This window comes from Biomphalaria glabrata, chromosome 6 (assembly GCF_947242115.1).
Source record: "Biomphalaria glabrata chromosome 6, xgBioGlab47.1, whole genome shotgun sequence".
Lineage (NCBI taxonomy): Eukaryota > Metazoa > Mollusca > Gastropoda > Planorbidae > Biomphalaria > Biomphalaria glabrata.
In genome coordinates, this window is record NC_074716.1 from 51,404,242 (window position 1) to 51,422,737 (window position 18,496).

Here is an 18,496-nt window from a genome sequence, read left to right on the forward strand (position 1 = left end):
TTATTATTATTATTATTATTATCTACTATAACGTAATAACGTTAATGTTTAAATAAGAAAACAAAAGTAACAAGAATAAAACTGGATTCCTGATAATTAAAACAGCTCCAGAAGTCCTACTGTTGAATGAATCCTAGCAGAACTGAAGCAACAAAAACTATTGGTTGATTTTGTTTTCTAACTAGTGTATGTGTCGCATGTCTATACCAGTTTTCCCGCGTGGAGATGTAGAATTAATTCTGGTGAAACTTTCTGAAACTGACACCGTCGGTAGGGCGCGACAATCTGATTGTTCTAGTCACCAAGGCCCACAACTGACCTCTCTGCCCACGTGAAGGTCAATCCCAATTTTTTAAAAAATGATTGACTTTTTAAAATCTTTATTGTGTCTGCGTTAATTTTGAGTAGGTCGCCCTCTGGGGTTTGGGTTTTCTTCTCTCCTCAGAATGCCTCTAAAATTTCATACAAAATGGCGGCTAAAGCGTGAGGTGAGTGTGACCAGGAGAGAGTAATGGGACTAATATTTTCAAGCTTTCCACTCAGGGTGCCCATTGTCCATGGCGCGGGGGGGGGGGACCGGACACACGAGGGACACAAGAGGCTAGTTGAAATCTGACGTCAAAGAGTGTCGGACCTTGAGTGGAGGTAAATACGCACGCTCATGTCCAGGACATTCCCTCCAGGGGCCATTCTTCACCCGCACATACATAATGCTCTGTATGTGGGGAATGGGGGGGGGGGGGAGGCACTGGGCTGGGATCATATACCAGGCAGATATCAAGGAACAAAACCCCAACGAGGATAGGGGTCACGGATAAAACAAAGGGAGTGAACTATCTACAGGTGCCCCGTTTGACACCAGGTTGTCCAGGAAAAAAAAATTAAAAAGGAATCGGGGGAAAAAAAAGGGGGGGGGGAAGGAGAGGGAATATAGCCGATGGCCTATGTAGAAAGTCAGTATTTAAGTGACAGCTCATTCCAGGTGCTCAAACATCTGACTGCTCTGTTTGGAGTGGTCGAGGAGTTGGTCACAACAAGTGTCTAGTACCACATAGTTAGACATATTTAAATCAGGAGGCGCGAAAAGTGAAAACCCACCTGTCTCTCCATATTTACAGATGTGGCACTTGATGCCAGAAGCACTGAAATGAAAGATGATCAATATTTTCTGAAGCTATAGAGTAGATGTAGCTCAGGGGCGTAGCTAGGAATGTGACATCATTTGGGTGCTCTGGTGGCTTGACCTCTTTGTCTTTGTGTAAAATTTAATGTAAAAAACACTCATTTGGGAGCCCCTTTCAAGTGGGGGCCTTTGGGATTTTCAAACTCTTCCCCTCCCTCCCCCACCCTCACTACGCCTTTGATCTAGCTTTGGATGGCTGCCTGGTCGTGAGGTTTGCGCGCTGGACTGTCGTTTGGATTTATCGACGGTCGAGGGTTCAAACCCTGCCCGCTCCCATCCCCCGTCGTCCTGCGGGAGGTTTGGACTAGGAAGTAAACTTTCTTCAACTCTGAAGGAACATCCGAAACATGTAAAACATTTTACAAACAAACAAAACATAGATTAAAGTTAGCTTTCGTCTCAAGCTATAAAATGGATCAGGCTTTCGTCTCAAGCCATAAAATGGATCTAGCTTTCGTCTCAAGCCATAAAATGGATCTAGCTTTCGCCTCAAGCCATAAAATGGATCTAGCTTTCGTCTCAAGCCATAAAATGGATCTAGCTTTCGTCTCAAGCTATAAAATGGATCTAGCTTTCGTCTCAAGCTTTAAAATGGATCTAGCTTTCGCCTCAAGCCATAAAATGGATCTAGCTTTCGCCTCAAGCCATAAAATGGATCTAACTTTCGTCTCAAGCTTTAAAATTCATCTAGCTTTCGTCTCAAGCTATAAAATGGATCTAGCTTTCCTATAATTAAAGCAGCATTTCTCCTATGTACTTTACATTCTTTATTTAGTCTTATTGACATTGCTAGAGCTTCCATACAATTGGAAGAAGCATCTCGGCCAGCAGGACTTGAGGTCAATGATAGTAAACCCATAACCAAAGTAATGGACGTTTATTACAATGACAAAAGTTAAAGAGACAGAGAAACAATATATTCAAATTACCGACCATCAGTTTTAAAATGTTCAACTTTTAAATATCTAGGAAATACAATTTAATTCAAACATATAAGACTACATATCCTGTCAAGGATCCGCCAGTCAAGGAAAGGAATATCAGGAGACTACAGAGCGCTCAATAGCACCCATCATTTACGAGCTAAACAATATCCAGGAAAAAAAATGATATAAAAAAGAGGAATAAGACTAACAACAATGTATCCAATTGACAAAATCTGCTGAATACTAGGGAAAGGCACATCCTTAGAAAACTGTATGGTGCTATAAAAGATGGAACCGCATGGATGACACGCACTAACCATGAGACATACCAATTGTAAGGAGGAAATTAAAAAAAAAAGAACAGACCTCGTTGGGCAGGTCACCTTGAAAGAATGTCCGAAACCAGAGGAGCGAAAATTGTCCACATCAGTGTAAGATAGCCAGCACAACGGCCAGGTCGCAATTCCTTCTCCCCTACGGTAACAGGGTTTTCCTAGTAAACTAAGATTGATCAAGACTGTCTTAGACAGAGACAACCATAGAGACAGCCTTAGACATAGACAGCCATAGACAAAGACAACCTTAAACAGAGACAGCCTTTGAGACAATCTTAGACAGAGACAGCCTTAGACAAAGACAGCCTTAGACAGAGACAGCCTTAGACAGAGAGAGACAACATTAGACATAGACAGCCATAGACAAAGACAACCTTAAACAGAGACAGCCTTAGACAGAGACAGCCTTTGAGACAACCTTAGACAGAGACAACCTTAGACAGAGACAGCCTTAGACAAAGACAACCTTAGATTTACAAGAACTTAAATGAATCCGCAAGTTCCAATCCAGTTCGAGGCTGTGTCTCTCGACCCTCACCCTTGTTTGTAATGTATGAGGTCGTAATCAAAGCAGAAGACATCGCAAAACACAAATTATACAGGTCTCGAGCCTGGACAGTATTGCAGACAATAAGAAAACCCCCAGACAGTAATCACGACTTGAAACAATGTGGGGGGGGGGGGGGGTCACGATTACGAAACACTACATGAATCATTAAATCACAAGACAACCAAAAACAAAATGCAATTACAATGACTTGGGAATTCCCGTTGGTTTCCTAGAAACGCAAACCCTGAAACAAAATCTACTAGTCATTGCTATTTTTGGATAATGATGCAAGGGCTATAACTAACATCTTAATGCTGTAAGATCAGGATATGTATTCTTCACATTTACCATTCACTTAAAAGAAAATATTTTTCGGAATAATGGGGAGGGTTGGCTAAACACTTTAGTTTCTTGTGTATAACAAGCTGTCTTAGACAAGAGACAACCTTAGAGACAGCCTTAGACAGAGACAACCTTAGACCGAGACAGCCTTAGACAGAGAGAGAGAGACAACATTAGACGTAGACAGCCATTGACAAAGACAACCTTAAACAGAGACAGCCTTAAACAGAGACAGCCTTTGAGACAACTTTAGAGACAACTTTAGACAGAGACAACCTTAGACAGAGACAACTTTAGACAGAGACAGCTTTAGACAGCAGCTGTTTTTATTTATAGCACGAATAAACTTGTTTTATTTTATTTTAGCAGATAAACGTATATTTTCGGCCATTGGGTCAGTCTTCTTTTTTAAACATACCAATAACCATCTTAAAAATATTCTAATTTGTCAAGTGGTAGCAGATGAGTTACATATATTTTTAAATGAAATTATTTTATTTTCATTGTGTCCCCTTACAAATCTAAGCCAAAAAAAAAATAATTTAGAATTTTGTTAAATAATTTAAAAAAAAAGCATTAGTATTATATTTATCTGTAATGTAAAAAATGCAAATATACTAATATTCATTGTTTAAAAAGAAAATGAAAAAGATCGAAAGTGGCTTATAAAAAAATTTATGCTTTATAAAAATTGGGCAAAAAATGCTACAAAATGAAGACAACATGATTATTTCCCTTTCTTTTCATGCCTTACATCGCTTTGGTAATCATTTACTTCAGAGGCTGAAGTGTCTGTCTAAATGTCCAAACCTCATCACACGACGACCTCATAATGTTGCAGATTACAAACCTCGCTCACATCTTGCCGGTGACTGGGGGATGCTCGGGGACATTGACTCCCTGGACTAGTCCAACTTTTTTAGATATTCATCTTTAGAAAACCAAGTTCGATATCACAAAAATATTTATTTACTAAAAAAAACAACAAAAAGTAGTGCAACTCTAACGGTGGTACCCCAGAAATGCGACTTTTGTGGAGGAACTCCAGAAATGCATAGGAAATAAAGACAGATCCTTCCGTAAGAATCCCAATAATTTCGTTCGTCTACAACACAGGACAATAGACAACCCAGTGATCGTCAAGTTTGGACAGTTTAGGAACAATTTTAACGTGAACTGTTGTGTAAACCTTAAACTTATGTTAGTGTCTTATGTGTTGTTGGCGAGGTCATCTCTTCAGTACTGAATAAAAAAAAAAAAGTATTTGTGTGTGTGTGTGTGTGTGTGTGCGTTTTCAGCTTTTTTTTCAAATATTTGCCTGTCTTCCATTTGTCCAGTAACATGTATGAAGATTATCGTTCTTCGTAGTGGCTGTGGTGAATTAGACGTTAAGCTGGGCCGGCTTTAGGCATAGACAAACTATCGGAGCTGCCTAGAGCCTCCGATTGGTGGGGGGGGGGGGGGGTTGAGAAAAAAAAAACAACAACACGAAACTTGGATCAAATCTCAAACATAGAAGAGCTCTATGTCTGGTAGACTCGCTCTGAGATTCTACAACGACTTCAGGTTTATTAACAAAAGTTATAGATTTACTTGTTAGACTACCAATGTTAGAACACGTTTTGGTGAAAATAAAGTTATATCAGGTCTGGTATATCAAAAGGCGGGCGAAAAGCGGATGGTCATAAAAGAAGTGGTCAAGGGATTGGGTATTTTGCAGGGAAAAGTTACCTACATGGTCACGACAGGATGCAGTTTCAAGTGATGCATATCGGCTCTGATTAGAAGGATCTTCAATTGGCAATAAAGAACATGTCTAAAACATATTGAATTCGATATAGATACAGATATGTTTAAATATATTGCGTGATTTTATTTTGTCGTTGTTTATTTTTAATTTTCATTTGGGGCCACCAAAATTCACTTCGCTTAGGGCCTCCAACTACCTAAAGCCGGTCCTGCTTTAAGTCTAAGAGAAAAAAAAAACATAGTCCAAGATATCAAAAAATGCGACAGTGGAGCTGGATAGGACACACCCTGCAAAAACCAGCTACCAATGTGGTAAGGTTGACACTTGATAAGAATCCGCAAGGAAAGGGGAAAGTGGGCAGGTACAAACAAACCCGGAATGGCTGCCTGGTCGTGCGGTTTGCGCGCTGGACTGTCGTTCGGGATTATCGACGGTCGAGGGTTCAAACCCTGCCCGCTCCCATCCCCCGTCGTCCTGCGGGAGGTTTGGACTAGTAAGTAGACTATCTTCAACTCTGAAGAAACATCCGAAACGTGTAAAACGTTTTACAAACATATTCAAACATTTTACAAACAAGCTTCTCAGAAAAGACTTAGGTAGAGAGGTGTGGTTGTGGCCGTATATCCCCATGGGGGTTCACTAGAAACAGTCAGTAGGTCCAGTCCAGTATCAAATACGAAGTAATGAACATGGTTTTGGGGGCGCGGTGGCTGAGTGGTTACGCGCTAGGCTTCTGAGCCTGAGGTCCTGGGTTCGAATCTCGCTGAAGGCTGGGATTTCGAATATTATCAGGATTTTTAGGGCGTCCCTGAGTGCACCCAACTCTAATGGGTACCTGACTTTAGTTGGGGGAAAGTAAAGGCGGTTGGTCGTTGTGCTGGCCACATGACACCCGCTCGTTAACCGTTGGCCACAGAAACAGATGACCTTAACATCATCTGCCCCATAGATCTCAAGGTCTGAAAGGGGAACTTTAATGAACATGGTTAATTATTAATGTGCCACCTTGAGCTCTAAGACTTTTTTGTTCAATAAAAAGTTTTAACACATCATTTATTTTATTTTAGCTTTAAATGTTTGGGTTACGGTTAAAGAAATGAACATCTTGTATCTTATTGTACGATTTCTAGACCATACTTCTATTGATCTAACGTTTAATGCTGATGTATCCAAAAGGAACGGTAAAGTGCCAATACAGCTTAGGATCAGCCGCGTCGCACGGGCACTGCCAGGGCGTACCACTGTGCTACAAGCTGCCTAAGGCCGGCTCCTGATTTTTTCTCAGTTTGGGTAGAGCTGCAAGGTTTGAATTCCGAGTTTTCCTTCTACTAGGTGGGTAGCCAGCCAAGGCTAGCAAACCCCTTCTGTCCGAAACTTACTGGTTAACGCAAGTGGGAAACTGAAATGTAACATACTATATTTCACATCTATTTTTCTTATCTTTTCTACTAAAGAACTATTCATGGTGCATTCTGAGCCTGTGGGGAATCCTATTTCCTAGTTGTATGTCAAATTATCACTCACCCACGAATACGCACGCATGGAAACTATTAGAGATGACCTACTTTCTCTTTCCACACGCCCGAGACCCACCAACAGTATCTGTATCACAATGTAGGCCTACACCAAACGACAAAATTAAAACCTGCCTTTAAAACTGCCCCCCTCGCCCCCACCCTTTTTTTTTTATTCATTCATCCCCCCGGCTGGTATTCCCTCACCTGCCCCACTCCCTCTCCTTTTTGTGGTCAGGCCCTGACTCTGGTGTAGTCAAAACATCGCACTAAAGCCTCTGTGGACAGGAGGGATAGAGGTCATCTCCTTGATTTATGACCTTTCGAATTAATTGTAATGGGGGGATTGAGGCGGAAATACAATGTACAGTTCTTCCCCTTTATAATTGTAGAGAACAGGGGAGATTAAAAATGGAGTCAGAAAATAAAAAAGCAGGTCAGTTGAGCTCAGTAAACAAAATCTTTGTACAAACATATACATTAAAATTTATGGTGCCAAAGGTTTGACACCATTGATCTAATTGTTGTATTCATGGTACTACTGTTATTTCTCTTAACCTTATGGTGGCTAATATGACTTTTTTTTTTTTTTTTATTTTGGTTCGGTCAATGACCTATTTCACATGCATTTCCCAATTCTTAGAATGCTGACACACAGTTATGGTGGTCATGTGTACAGATGAAATCGGCTTTGGCATCTGGTCGAGCAGGGTTGGATAGGGATTCTAAAGATGTGAAATGAATGGGGGTCTTGGTGACGTCATTCCCAATGTGTGTTTGGGGGAAGTAAGAGGTGTGTGTGTGTGTGTAAGTGGAAAGTGAGGGGGAGACATGAACTTGGACTAAATATGGCGAAATAAAAAATAATGTTTTGAATTTTGTGTCCCATAGAATTAGCTAAGTCTTTGAAATATTACTTAAATATTTTTGTGTGTGTCTGTCCTATCGACAGGACGTCTGTTCTATATATGTGATGTTTTTTTTTTTTGTTTTTGTTTTGTTTTTATTTGAGAAAAGAGTCCTTGTAATCATAACAAATTTTCAGTAAGGAACAAGAAAGCAGTCTTGGTCTTAGTCGTAAATCCTAGTTTTATTCATTACTAGTGTGAGGTACCCGTTAGACATGGGTGGTCTCAGAGGCGCCCAAATATCCCGAAGTTAAAAATCCCAGTCTTCACCAGGATTCGAACCCGGGACCCCACAGCGCCTCTTTACCTTTCCAATAGTCTGTATAATATCCTCGATCTATATGCTCACCTGTCCAATAGTCTGTATAATATCCTCGATCTATATGCTTACCTGTCCAATAGTCTGTATAATATCCTCGATCTATACGCTTACCTGTCCAATAGTCTGTATAATATCATCGATCTATATGCTCACCTGTCCAATAGTCTGTATAATATCCTCGATCTATATGCTTACCTGTCCAATAGTCTGTATAATATCCTCGATCTATACGCTTACCTGTCCAATAGTCTGTATAATATCATCGATCTATATGCTCACCTGTCCAATAGTCTGTATAATATCCTCCATCTATATGCTCACCTGTCCAACAGTCTGTATAATATCATCGATCTATATGCTCACCTGTCCAATAGTCTGTATAATATCATCGATCTATATGCTCACCTGTCCAATAGTCTGTATAATATCCTCGATCTATATGCTCACCTGTCCAACAGTCTGTATAATATCATCGATCTATATGCTCACCTGTCCAATAGTCTGTATAATATCATCGATCTATATGCTCACCTGTCCAATAGTCTGTATATTATCCTCGATCTATATGCTCACCTGTCCAATAGTCTGTATAATATCCTCGATCTATATGCTCACCTGTCCAATAGTCTGTATAATATCATCGATCTATATGCTCACCTGTCCAATAGTCTGTATAATATCCTCGATCTATATGCTTACCTGTCCAATAGTCTGTATAATATCCTCGATCTATACGCTTACCTGTCCAATAGTCTGTATAATATCATCGATCTATATGTTCACCTGTCCAATAGTCTGTATAATATCCTCCATCTATATGCTCACCTGTCCAACAGTCTGTATAATATCATCGATCTATATGCTCACCTGTCCAATAGTCTGTATAATATCATCGATCTATATGCTCACCTGTCCAATAGTCTGTATAATATCCTCGATCTATATGCTCACCTGTCCAACAGTCTGTATAATATCATCGATCTATATGCTCACCTGTCCAATAGTCTGTATAATATCCTCGATCTATATGCTCACCTGTCCAATAGTCTGTATAATATCATCGATCTATATGCTCACCTGTCCAATAGTCTGTATAATATCCTCGATCTATATGCTCACCTGTCCAATAGTCTGTATAATATCATCGATCTATATGCTCACCTGTCCAATAGTCTGTATAATATCCTCGATCTATATGCTTACCTGTCCAATAGTCTGTATAATATCCTCGATCTATACGCTTACCTGTCCAATAGTCTGTATAATATCATCGATCTATATGTTCACCTGTCCAATAGTCTGTATAATATCCTCCATCTATATGCTCACCTGTCCAACAGTCTGTATAATATCATCGATCTATATGCTCACCTGTCCAATAGTCTGTATAATATCATCGATCTATATGCTCACCTGTCCAATAGTCTGTATAATATCCTCGATCTATATGCTCACCTGTCCAACAGTCTGTATAATATCATCGATCTATATGCTCACCTGTCCAATAGTCTGTATAATATCATCGATCTATATGCTCACCTGTCCAATAGTCTGTATATTATCATCGATCTATATGCTCACCTGTCCAATAGTCTGTATAATATCCTCGATCTATATGCTCACCTGTCCAATAGTCTGTATAATATCATCGATCTATATGCTCACCTGTCCAATAGTCTGTATAATATCCTCGATCTATATGCTTACCTGTCCAATAGTCTGTATAATATCCTCGATCTATACGCTTACCTGTCCAATAGTCTGTATAATATAATCGATCTATATGTTCACCTGTCCAATAGTCTGTATAATATCCTCCATCTATATGCTCACCTGTCCAACAGTCTGTATAATATCATCGATCTATATGCTCACCTGTCCAATAGTCTGTATAATATCATCGATCTATATGCTCACCTGTCCAATAGTCTGTATAATATCCTCGATCTATATGCTCACGTGTCCAACAGTCTGTATAATATCATCGATCTATATGCTCACCTGTCCAATAGTCTGTATAATATCATCGATCTATATGCTCACCTGTCCAATAGTCTGTATATTATCATCGATCTATATGCTCACCTGTCCAATAGTCTGTATAATATCCTCGATCTATATGCTCACCTGTCCAATAGTCTGTATAATATCATCGATCTATATGCTCACCTGTCCAATAGTCTGTATAATATCATCGAGCTATATGCTCACCTGTCCAATAGTCTGTATATTATCATCGATCTATATGCTCACCTGTCCAATAGTCTGTATATTATCATCGATCTATATGCTCACCTGTCGAACAGTCTGTATAATATCATCGAGCTATATGCTCACCTGTCCAAAAGTCTATAGACTACAATATTTACTTGGCGTATTGAAATGTATGTCTCTATGGCATGGTCAAGAATCATTAAGATGTTAGAGCTATTTTTAGCACTGACAATAACAACACCAACATCCACAGACCATAACACTCGAGTCTAGAGCGGAAGGTTACAATAATAGCACGGTCTGTCTCAGTGTATTGACTGACCTTGACCTCCAGGTGAGCACGAGTAAGTGCTACACTGTAGCTCACCTGAGCGCGCCCACAAACACAACTACTTGAGAGAGATAGAGACAGAGAGAGAGAGAGAAGAAGTGAGGTAGAAAGAGAGAGTGAGAAAAGAGAAAAAGAAAAGAAGAAGGAAAAAGGAAAGTGAGAAAGGGGGAAAACAGTGGCGTAGCTAGGGTGGGGAGAGGAGGGGGAGAATTTGAAAATTCCCCCCAGGCCCCCACTTGAGCGAAGCCCCCAAATTAGTGTTTTTTACTTTAAATATTAAATATTACGCAAAATTTAGGGCCCCCCAAAAAAGGTCAAGCTCACCGGGCCCCCAAAGGATGGTAAATTCCTAGCTACGCCCCTGGGGGAGAAAGAGTGAGATAGAAAAAGAAACAGAGAAAAGACAGAGGGAGAAAGAGAGGGAGGAAAAGATATAGGTGGGAGAGAAAGAGAAAGGAACAAATAGAGAGAGACAAAAAAAAAAAGGGAGAGAAAGAGAGGTAGGGAAAGAGTGAAAGAGAAAGAGAGAGAAAGAAAATGAGAGAAAAGATGAGAGGAAGGGAAATAAAGATATAAAGAAAGAAAGTAAGTAGCAGAAAGAGAGAGAATGAGAGATAGGGAGAAAGAAAAAAAAAGAGAGAAAAATGACAAAGAGATATAAGTGAGGCAGAGATAGGGAGAAAGCGAGAGAAAGTGAGAAAAAGTAAGAGAAAGAAAAAGACAAAAAGAGAGAGAAAAAATAAGACAAAGAGACAGAGAATGATATAGAGAACACCAGATAAAGAGATAGAGAAAGAAAGAGAGAAAGAGAGAGAGAGAGAACCTATACTGACATATATCTTTACATTTCAGATCCAGCCATCACTCTAGTACACAACACCACCGTCCTACACTTTTATTTTTGTTGACTACCTCTAGTGTTACCTCCAAGAATGATGTTTGTTACCACTCGCCCCAAATCCTCCCCTGCAGACCGGCATTGCAAGACGGCGGATAGGTTACGTACATTGAACTTTTGGTCTAACAGTACAAAACACACACAACACTTCAAAGATGGCCTTGTGTGATTATTGGGTGGCCTTTTACTCTCCATTTAGCAGCAGAACATCACAAAGAAATGTAAAAGTTCTGCGTATTACAGGATGTCATGATCTGATTCTTTAAAACTTCAGTAATTTCTTTGATAAGATAAAACCACAGACCTATATATATATTATACCTAGACTGGAAAACGGAAACTAATTCTTATTTGATAATGATCAGATCACAGACCTATACATATAGATTGTTATGTACGTAACGCTTTTTCAAGCTGTATGGGAAGTCCCCCCGAATGTAGGAAAATCGATCTTTTCTTTATTAGAACAGTTATCAAAGTTAAGACATAAAGCAATACCAATTCGCGGATTTTTAAATAGAATTGGGTTATTAATCACAGAAATATATAGGCTATTCACGCAAGTCTATAAAATAAAGCCATTTCTTTAATAGTTTCCATTAATGTTTCAAAAATCCTAGATGGAAATAATTGATGTCTGTTGATTTTAATCATCTTATGTAGCCTACATTTAAATAGATTGATTACCTAGGTCTTTCTAGATTTTGTATCTAAAAATTGCAAAATTATAATTACGAGACGAGAGTGCTCTTATTTTCGATGTTCATTTACTAGATGTAGATCTAAAAATTAAATTATATGTTACATAGGTTAGGGTTGAAAAATAAAACAACAGCTTTACCTTTTTTAAATACTTTACAAAACAACGGTTTGTTTCAGCTTTTTTTTTTTAAAAGTGTTTCACGAGATGTGTGTGTAGTATTGGAGATTTTCATGTCCAGTCTAAGTATAATATATGTCTGTGAATAAAACACATTTCAACTATCTAAATCAAGAAACCATATTGGAATAAGTGACGTCACTGAGTTCATGAACGCTCTAGCACCGCACTGCACTATTTAAACAAAAAAACATTGCACATTAAGGAGGGCACATTTTTGTTTGAAAATCGAACATTACATCACCACTAGAAATTGTTGATCACTTTTGCTATCTTGGCTCCATCATATCCAACAATACTCTACTGGATAAAGACATAAACAACAGGATAGCCAAAGCAATGGGCACCATGTCACGGTAGCAGAAAAGAGTTTGGGACAACATATTGCTGACTAACAATACTAAAGCCTTAGTCTACCGGACCTGTGTGATGAGCACTTTACTATACGGAAGTGAAACATGGTCAACCTACTCATGGCAGGAAAAAAGCTGAATGTCTTCCACCTCCGATGCCTAAGGCGGATCTTTAAAATAAGGTGGCAAGATAAAGAAACCAATAAGAAAGTGCTACGAAGAGCAGGGTGCCAGGACATCTGCTCTGTTATCAGCAGCAGACGCATTGACTAGCTTGGCCACGTTCGTAGAATGCCAGTAGGTCGACTTCCACAAAATATTCTGTATGGCGATCTAATAGAAGGCAGGAAAGCCGCTGGTCGCCAACTTTTACGGTATACGGATGTATGCAAACGCGACATGAAGCTCTTCAAAATCGACACTAGCAGCTGGGAAGAGGTGGCACTGCATAGATCCACAGGGAGAGAGAGCATAAAGGAAGGGTCCCGGATTGCAGATGCCATACACAACAACAGAAGCAAGAAAGAAGGGTGAAAATGCAACGGCGCCTGGTGATCACATATGCCCAACCTGCGACCGCGGCTGTGTATCAAGGATTGGCCTCTTTAGTCACACAAAAAGTTGCAAAGGGAAATGATCTTCTCTCGAGAAGTAAAAATGCCACAGACCTCACAAACAACGCATACATAAATAGTATGAATAGTATATCTTAGTTGTGTATTTAGTGAACTGAATCATATAATGTCTGAAACCAAGACCTAGGCAGTACAACTACCTTATAGCTGTAGTAGAATTAGGTATTACGGCCTGTTACCGTGTCTTTCGGTACTTAGACTGAAACATCATAACTTGATTCTACATCTTGGGAATTCATTCCAGATAATAAGTTTCCCCGGTAAGTGGAGTAGATTTTAGAACATTTTCCTTTGGGGGAATTATTTATTTTTGCTGTACTCAAAATAGATTTGCTTAAAAAATATTCTTACAATGTGCGTTTGAAACTCATCTTTAATTTTTGGTTTTCCAAATATGTAGATACATAAGACAAAGAAGAATTGTGGTTTTAATCTTATTTTTTGTTCTTAGGATATCCCTTATACTTTAACTGAACTGACATATAAGAGAGCACCTGGTTGCATGCGGCTTTAGAACGAGACAGCTGAGGTCACTTTCAAAGGTCGCGGGATACACATTTTGAGACCAAAAGAAAATCCACAGCCTAGAAACAGACGTAGACGGCGAAAAGAAAATCTAAATCGACCACCGGTGGACAATGGTTATGCCTGCGCTGGAGGTGGCAAAATATGTAGGTCACAGCTGGGACTGCGTAGCCACGTAAAATACGGCACTCTTCTTTAATCTTCAGACTCGAAGACAAGCCTTAGTATTATTTTTATACTTAGTAGCATTCATATTGTCCTTGTGTTTGTATAATATATTCACGGATTAAAGATATAATAAAATATACAAATGAAGGCGATATAATATTAAAAAAATCTAAAAGAATGCACATAGTTGTTGACAGGCTTTATGTTTTTAAGGAGGATAAAAAAAAAAAACAACTGTCCTAACTGGCAAACGTTCAAGGTGATGTAATAGTCTTTAATGAACTTGAAGAGGGCAGATTTTTTTTTGACGCGTTTGATTTCTGCATTTTTTGTTTTTTTTCGAAAGAAGAGTTTCTCTTGCAATGTCTTTCTCGCTCGTGTAGGCCAACTGGGCAAATGAATGTGTGCCAGGAATTTCGTCATCGACAAAATTAGATCGGCGACCTCCTTTTGGCTCGTCTGCTCCGTTCGTTTCCCTTCCCAGTTTTTTTTTTTTTTTTTTTTGTTGGCTGTTCAGATTGAGACTTGGGGGTGGTTTAACATGGCTTGCTTCTATTTTCTTCTTTTCTTTTCTCCTCTTTCTCTCCATCGTGTACTGTTTGTTTCCTTTTATTAAACACATTTGTTCTGTTCTAGCACACATTCTGGCAGACGTACGTTCTGATTCCGAAAAGAAAAAAAAATGGTGTGCTTGTATAATGTTTTTTATTTCCTCGTAAAGAAGACAAGGGCAGTAGAAGAAAGGGGGGGGGAATATTTTACAGAGAGGGGATGGATTTGGGCAGGCTGGGAAGGGGGCGTTGTAAATATTCAGATAGAGTTGACAATCACACTCGTAACATGCATCTTTGCCAAAACCGGATTTAACTAAGGCCTCTACACTGACCTCCATCGTCACAGCCTCTGGGCAGTTTAGGCCAATAGCTCGTTGCCACGTCGTATAGACCTGTGACACGGTGAAGAGCTATTAGTCTAAACTGCCCACAGCTTGTGACGTTGCAGGTCAGTGTTCAGGCCTTCTTCAACAATTGGTCTCGGTTTAACCTAAGGGCAACTTAAAGCTATAGCTTAGTGCACCCACGTAACTCTTTCTCTTTGTAAATTATTTACCACATTCTGATGGAATCAACGTTTGTATCGTCGGTTAGGAGAGAAAGAGTTAATTGAGGAACACCCCCCCCCCCCAATTAAACAAAAAATTTCAAGAGAGAAATTTTTTTTTATCATTTTGAAGAAAGAGCAAAGGAAAAATGGTCTTTTTGTTGATTAAAAAGGTGTGGGGGGGGGGGGTCCCATATTTCAAAAATGTTTAGGGCCTTATCAAGTCTAAATCTGAATCCTTCGCTTCTCATAGGGCGTGTTGTATTTGTTTTTTGGAATACTCTTTTGCTTCTCCGACATAGTTTGTTTGTTTTTTTTTTCATGTCCCGTGTTACGATGGAGCTGAGTGTTGGTAGGTTCAGAAGTGAAATTCTATGATCCAATCTCAAACGGCATGCCGGAGATACTTGATGAAGTGAAGAGGTAACAGAATTCCTCTTAACGAATTAAAATCATTTCCACCCACAAGTAGAAATCCTGAAAAGATTGAAACCTCGACGCCTATACCACGTGACAATTGTTTTTAAAGATACAAAACTATATAAAGTCTGGTGTCTGTCTGGAACAGCGGTTCTCAACCTTTTATGCTCGGTGACCCCTTTTTTACCATCCCCCAGTCTGCCGCGATCCTCCCCCCCCACCTCCTAAAACAAATACATACAGCAATAGTAGAAAAGACAAAAAAAATTCCACATTTCGATGGTCTTAGGCGATCTATGTCGACATACTGTTCGTCTAGAAAAACTTATGTTTTTTTTTTACCCTTTATTTCTCACAAACCCATTCTTAGAATAAGTTGAATCTTTACTGAATAATTTATTGTAACTAAAAACAAACAAAAAATCAATACAAATTTACCGATTACAAATTAGTCAACATTTAAAAAAAAAAAAATGGAAGGACCTGGCATTGAAAGAGATTCTATCTAAGGCAAAAGACAGAGAACAGAGAGGAAATGGAGAAAGACGGTGGACAGATCCTGTGTGGTGCCCCAACGGTCAAACACACAAAGAGATAGGTGAAAGTGATGAAGAATATTTTATAAACACACACACACATGCGATATGTGCACACATGTGAAGTGCATCCCCCTTTCCCCCCCCCCCACCCTCCTTTTTTTCCGACCGTGCAATCTATAGGGCAGATGACGTGAAAAGTCATCTGTTTCTATTACGACGGTTGACTACGGTACTATGTGGTCTGCACAACGCCTTCACTTTCCACACCGTATGTCAGGTACCTATTAGAGTTGGGTGCATGCCCAAGTACAAAATCAACGTCCTCACCGAGATGCGAACCCCGAGACCCCTGGTTCGGTAGTGAAGCGCCTGACTACTCGGCCACTACGTAACGTTGACTGGACTTCTGCTGGTAAGAGGCTACAGAAGTTGTCTGCTAGACATTACGACCGATTTCTGTAGAGCAGCGGTTCTCAACCTTTTAAACTCGGTGACCCCTTTTTACAATCCCCCACTCTGCCGCGACCCCCCCCCCCCCACACACACACACACATACAGAGTAGACAATGCTAATCCATATATAGGCGACCCCTGGCAAATGGTAAATCGACCCCCAGGGGGGTCGCGACCCACAGGCTGAGAACCCCTGCTGTAGAGTGACATTGCCCCCCCCCCTCTCCCCCTATACGCCGATAAGCGCTTGGGGACCAAAGTGTATTTGATCTTGTTGATCATGTTATTATGTACTTATTATTTTATTCACGTTGAATTCGTAAGATGATGATTTCTAGAGTAGGAGATATTTGTTGTTGTTTTTTTTCCCCTTAAAGTTAGAGTAGCTCCCCCTTTCTCTTAATGACAGTTCTGCTGATGACGCCCAGATAGATTTCTATTATATGCACAAAAAACCTCTTCGAAAATTAAACCAACATACTTGTCTATAAGGAATCCAGAATTTGATCACAGAAAAACACAGTCCCTTACTGCCGCTCTGTTTACTTATCACAAAGAACCACATCTCCAGAAGAACCTTTTGTCTCAGGACTTACCTGAGCTAACAGGTGTCGCCACAGGTAGGTAGGTAATCCATTCAAGTTTCTGTTGTCTTTCTTTCTCCTCCTCCTCCTCCCTACTCCTCCCCCCTCTCCCTCTCTTTCTCTTCCTGTCTCGCTCTCTTTCTACGTATGTGTTCTTACCTCTAGACAGCATCTTGCTCACGGTCGTACTCCAATGCAAAAGAGAGTTGATGGGGTGTTTTTTTTTTTTTTGTGTATGTTAGTTGGTGGTAGATATCATGGAATGTAAGTTGTACCAGGACACACTGGAAAACCCAGACACAATACTTAGAATTTTTTTCCTCTCTCTCTTTCTTTATTCCTTTCTTTCTTTCTTTCTCTCTCTCTCTCTCTTTATATATATATATATATATTCTCTTTCTATCTCTGTTTTGCTCTCGCTCTCTCTCTCTCTCTCTCTCAATCAGTCCCTCTCTTTCACCCTCTCTCTCTCTCTCAATCTCTCTTTCTTTTCTCTCTCTGAATCTCTCTCTCTCTCTCTCTCTCTCTCTCAATCAGTCCCTCTCTTTTAACCTCTCTCTTTCTCTCTCTCAATCTCTCTTTCTTTTCTCTCTCTGAATCTCTCACTCTCTCTCTCTCTCTCTCTCTCTCAATCAGTCCCTCTCTATCAACCTCTCTCTCTCTCTCTCAATCTCTCTTTCTTTTCTCTCTCTGAATCTCTCTCTCTCTCTCTCTCTCTCAATCAGTCCCTCTCTTTCAACCTCTCTATCTCTCAATCTCTCTTTCTTTTCTCTCCCTGAATCTCTCTCTCTCGCTCTCTCTCCCTCACTCAATCTCTTTTTCTCTTTTTCAATCTCTCTCTCTATCTATCTAGCTTTGTATGCTATCTATCTTTCTGTCTCAATTCCTTCAGTACTTACAAGCACACTATATTTTTAAAATGTATGGAAGAAAGACTGTCTTTATTCAATTAAACAAACATTCGAAAAAAAAAAAAAAAGAAAAAATACTAATTTTATATTTAAAGATATTTATATTCCCAGTAGCGACTACCACAACAACAACAAAAAGTTTTTGATTATCAGACTCCAGTACGAGAAGAGTGAAAGTCGCAAAACATATTACACATTACGTGCTGTGTCCCATAAAAGCCCCAAAAAAGAGGCAAAGAAAAGAGGCCTAATGCCCAAGGATTCCTATGATGATAAAGCTAAATTGAATAGCGCAAATTCTGAGGTTTCCTTTAAAAAATAAAATCAAACTCAATAAGATTTACATTGTTTTCTGTAGTCCATCCCTCTTTCTTAGATATATCCCTCATCTATCCCTCATGTATCCTTCATCCCTCCCTCCATTTACCCAAATCTTCAGATTCTAGCCTCAAACTTTCCCTTTATCCCCAGCTCCTTGGCCACTTGCCGTTATTTCTAAGCGCCCAGGCGTCCACATTGACTCCCCCGGTGGCACCCTTGACTTAGACCTCACATCTAGGAGAACTGGTTGATTTGGGGGGGGGGGGGGGGGAATGAGCTCACACGCGCGTGGCGCGCCCCCTATGAGTAAACTTAATATGTTTCCTGGCGTGT

At 39.8% G+C, this 18,496-nt stretch overlaps 1 protein-coding gene across 1 annotated transcript in view; it reads right to left on the minus strand.

Moving 5' to 3' along the window:
• Positions 1-17,069, minus strand: part of LOC106055847 (protein kinase C-binding protein NELL1-like) — a 229,561-nt gene extending 212,492 nt beyond the window's left edge. The window contains exon 1 of the mRNA XM_056031489.1: positions 16,829-17,069. The gene's annotated coding sequence lies outside the window, so the exon portion shown is untranslated. The remainder of the gene's footprint in view (positions 1-16,828) is intronic.
• Positions 17,070-18,496: the final 1,427 nt, after the last annotated feature.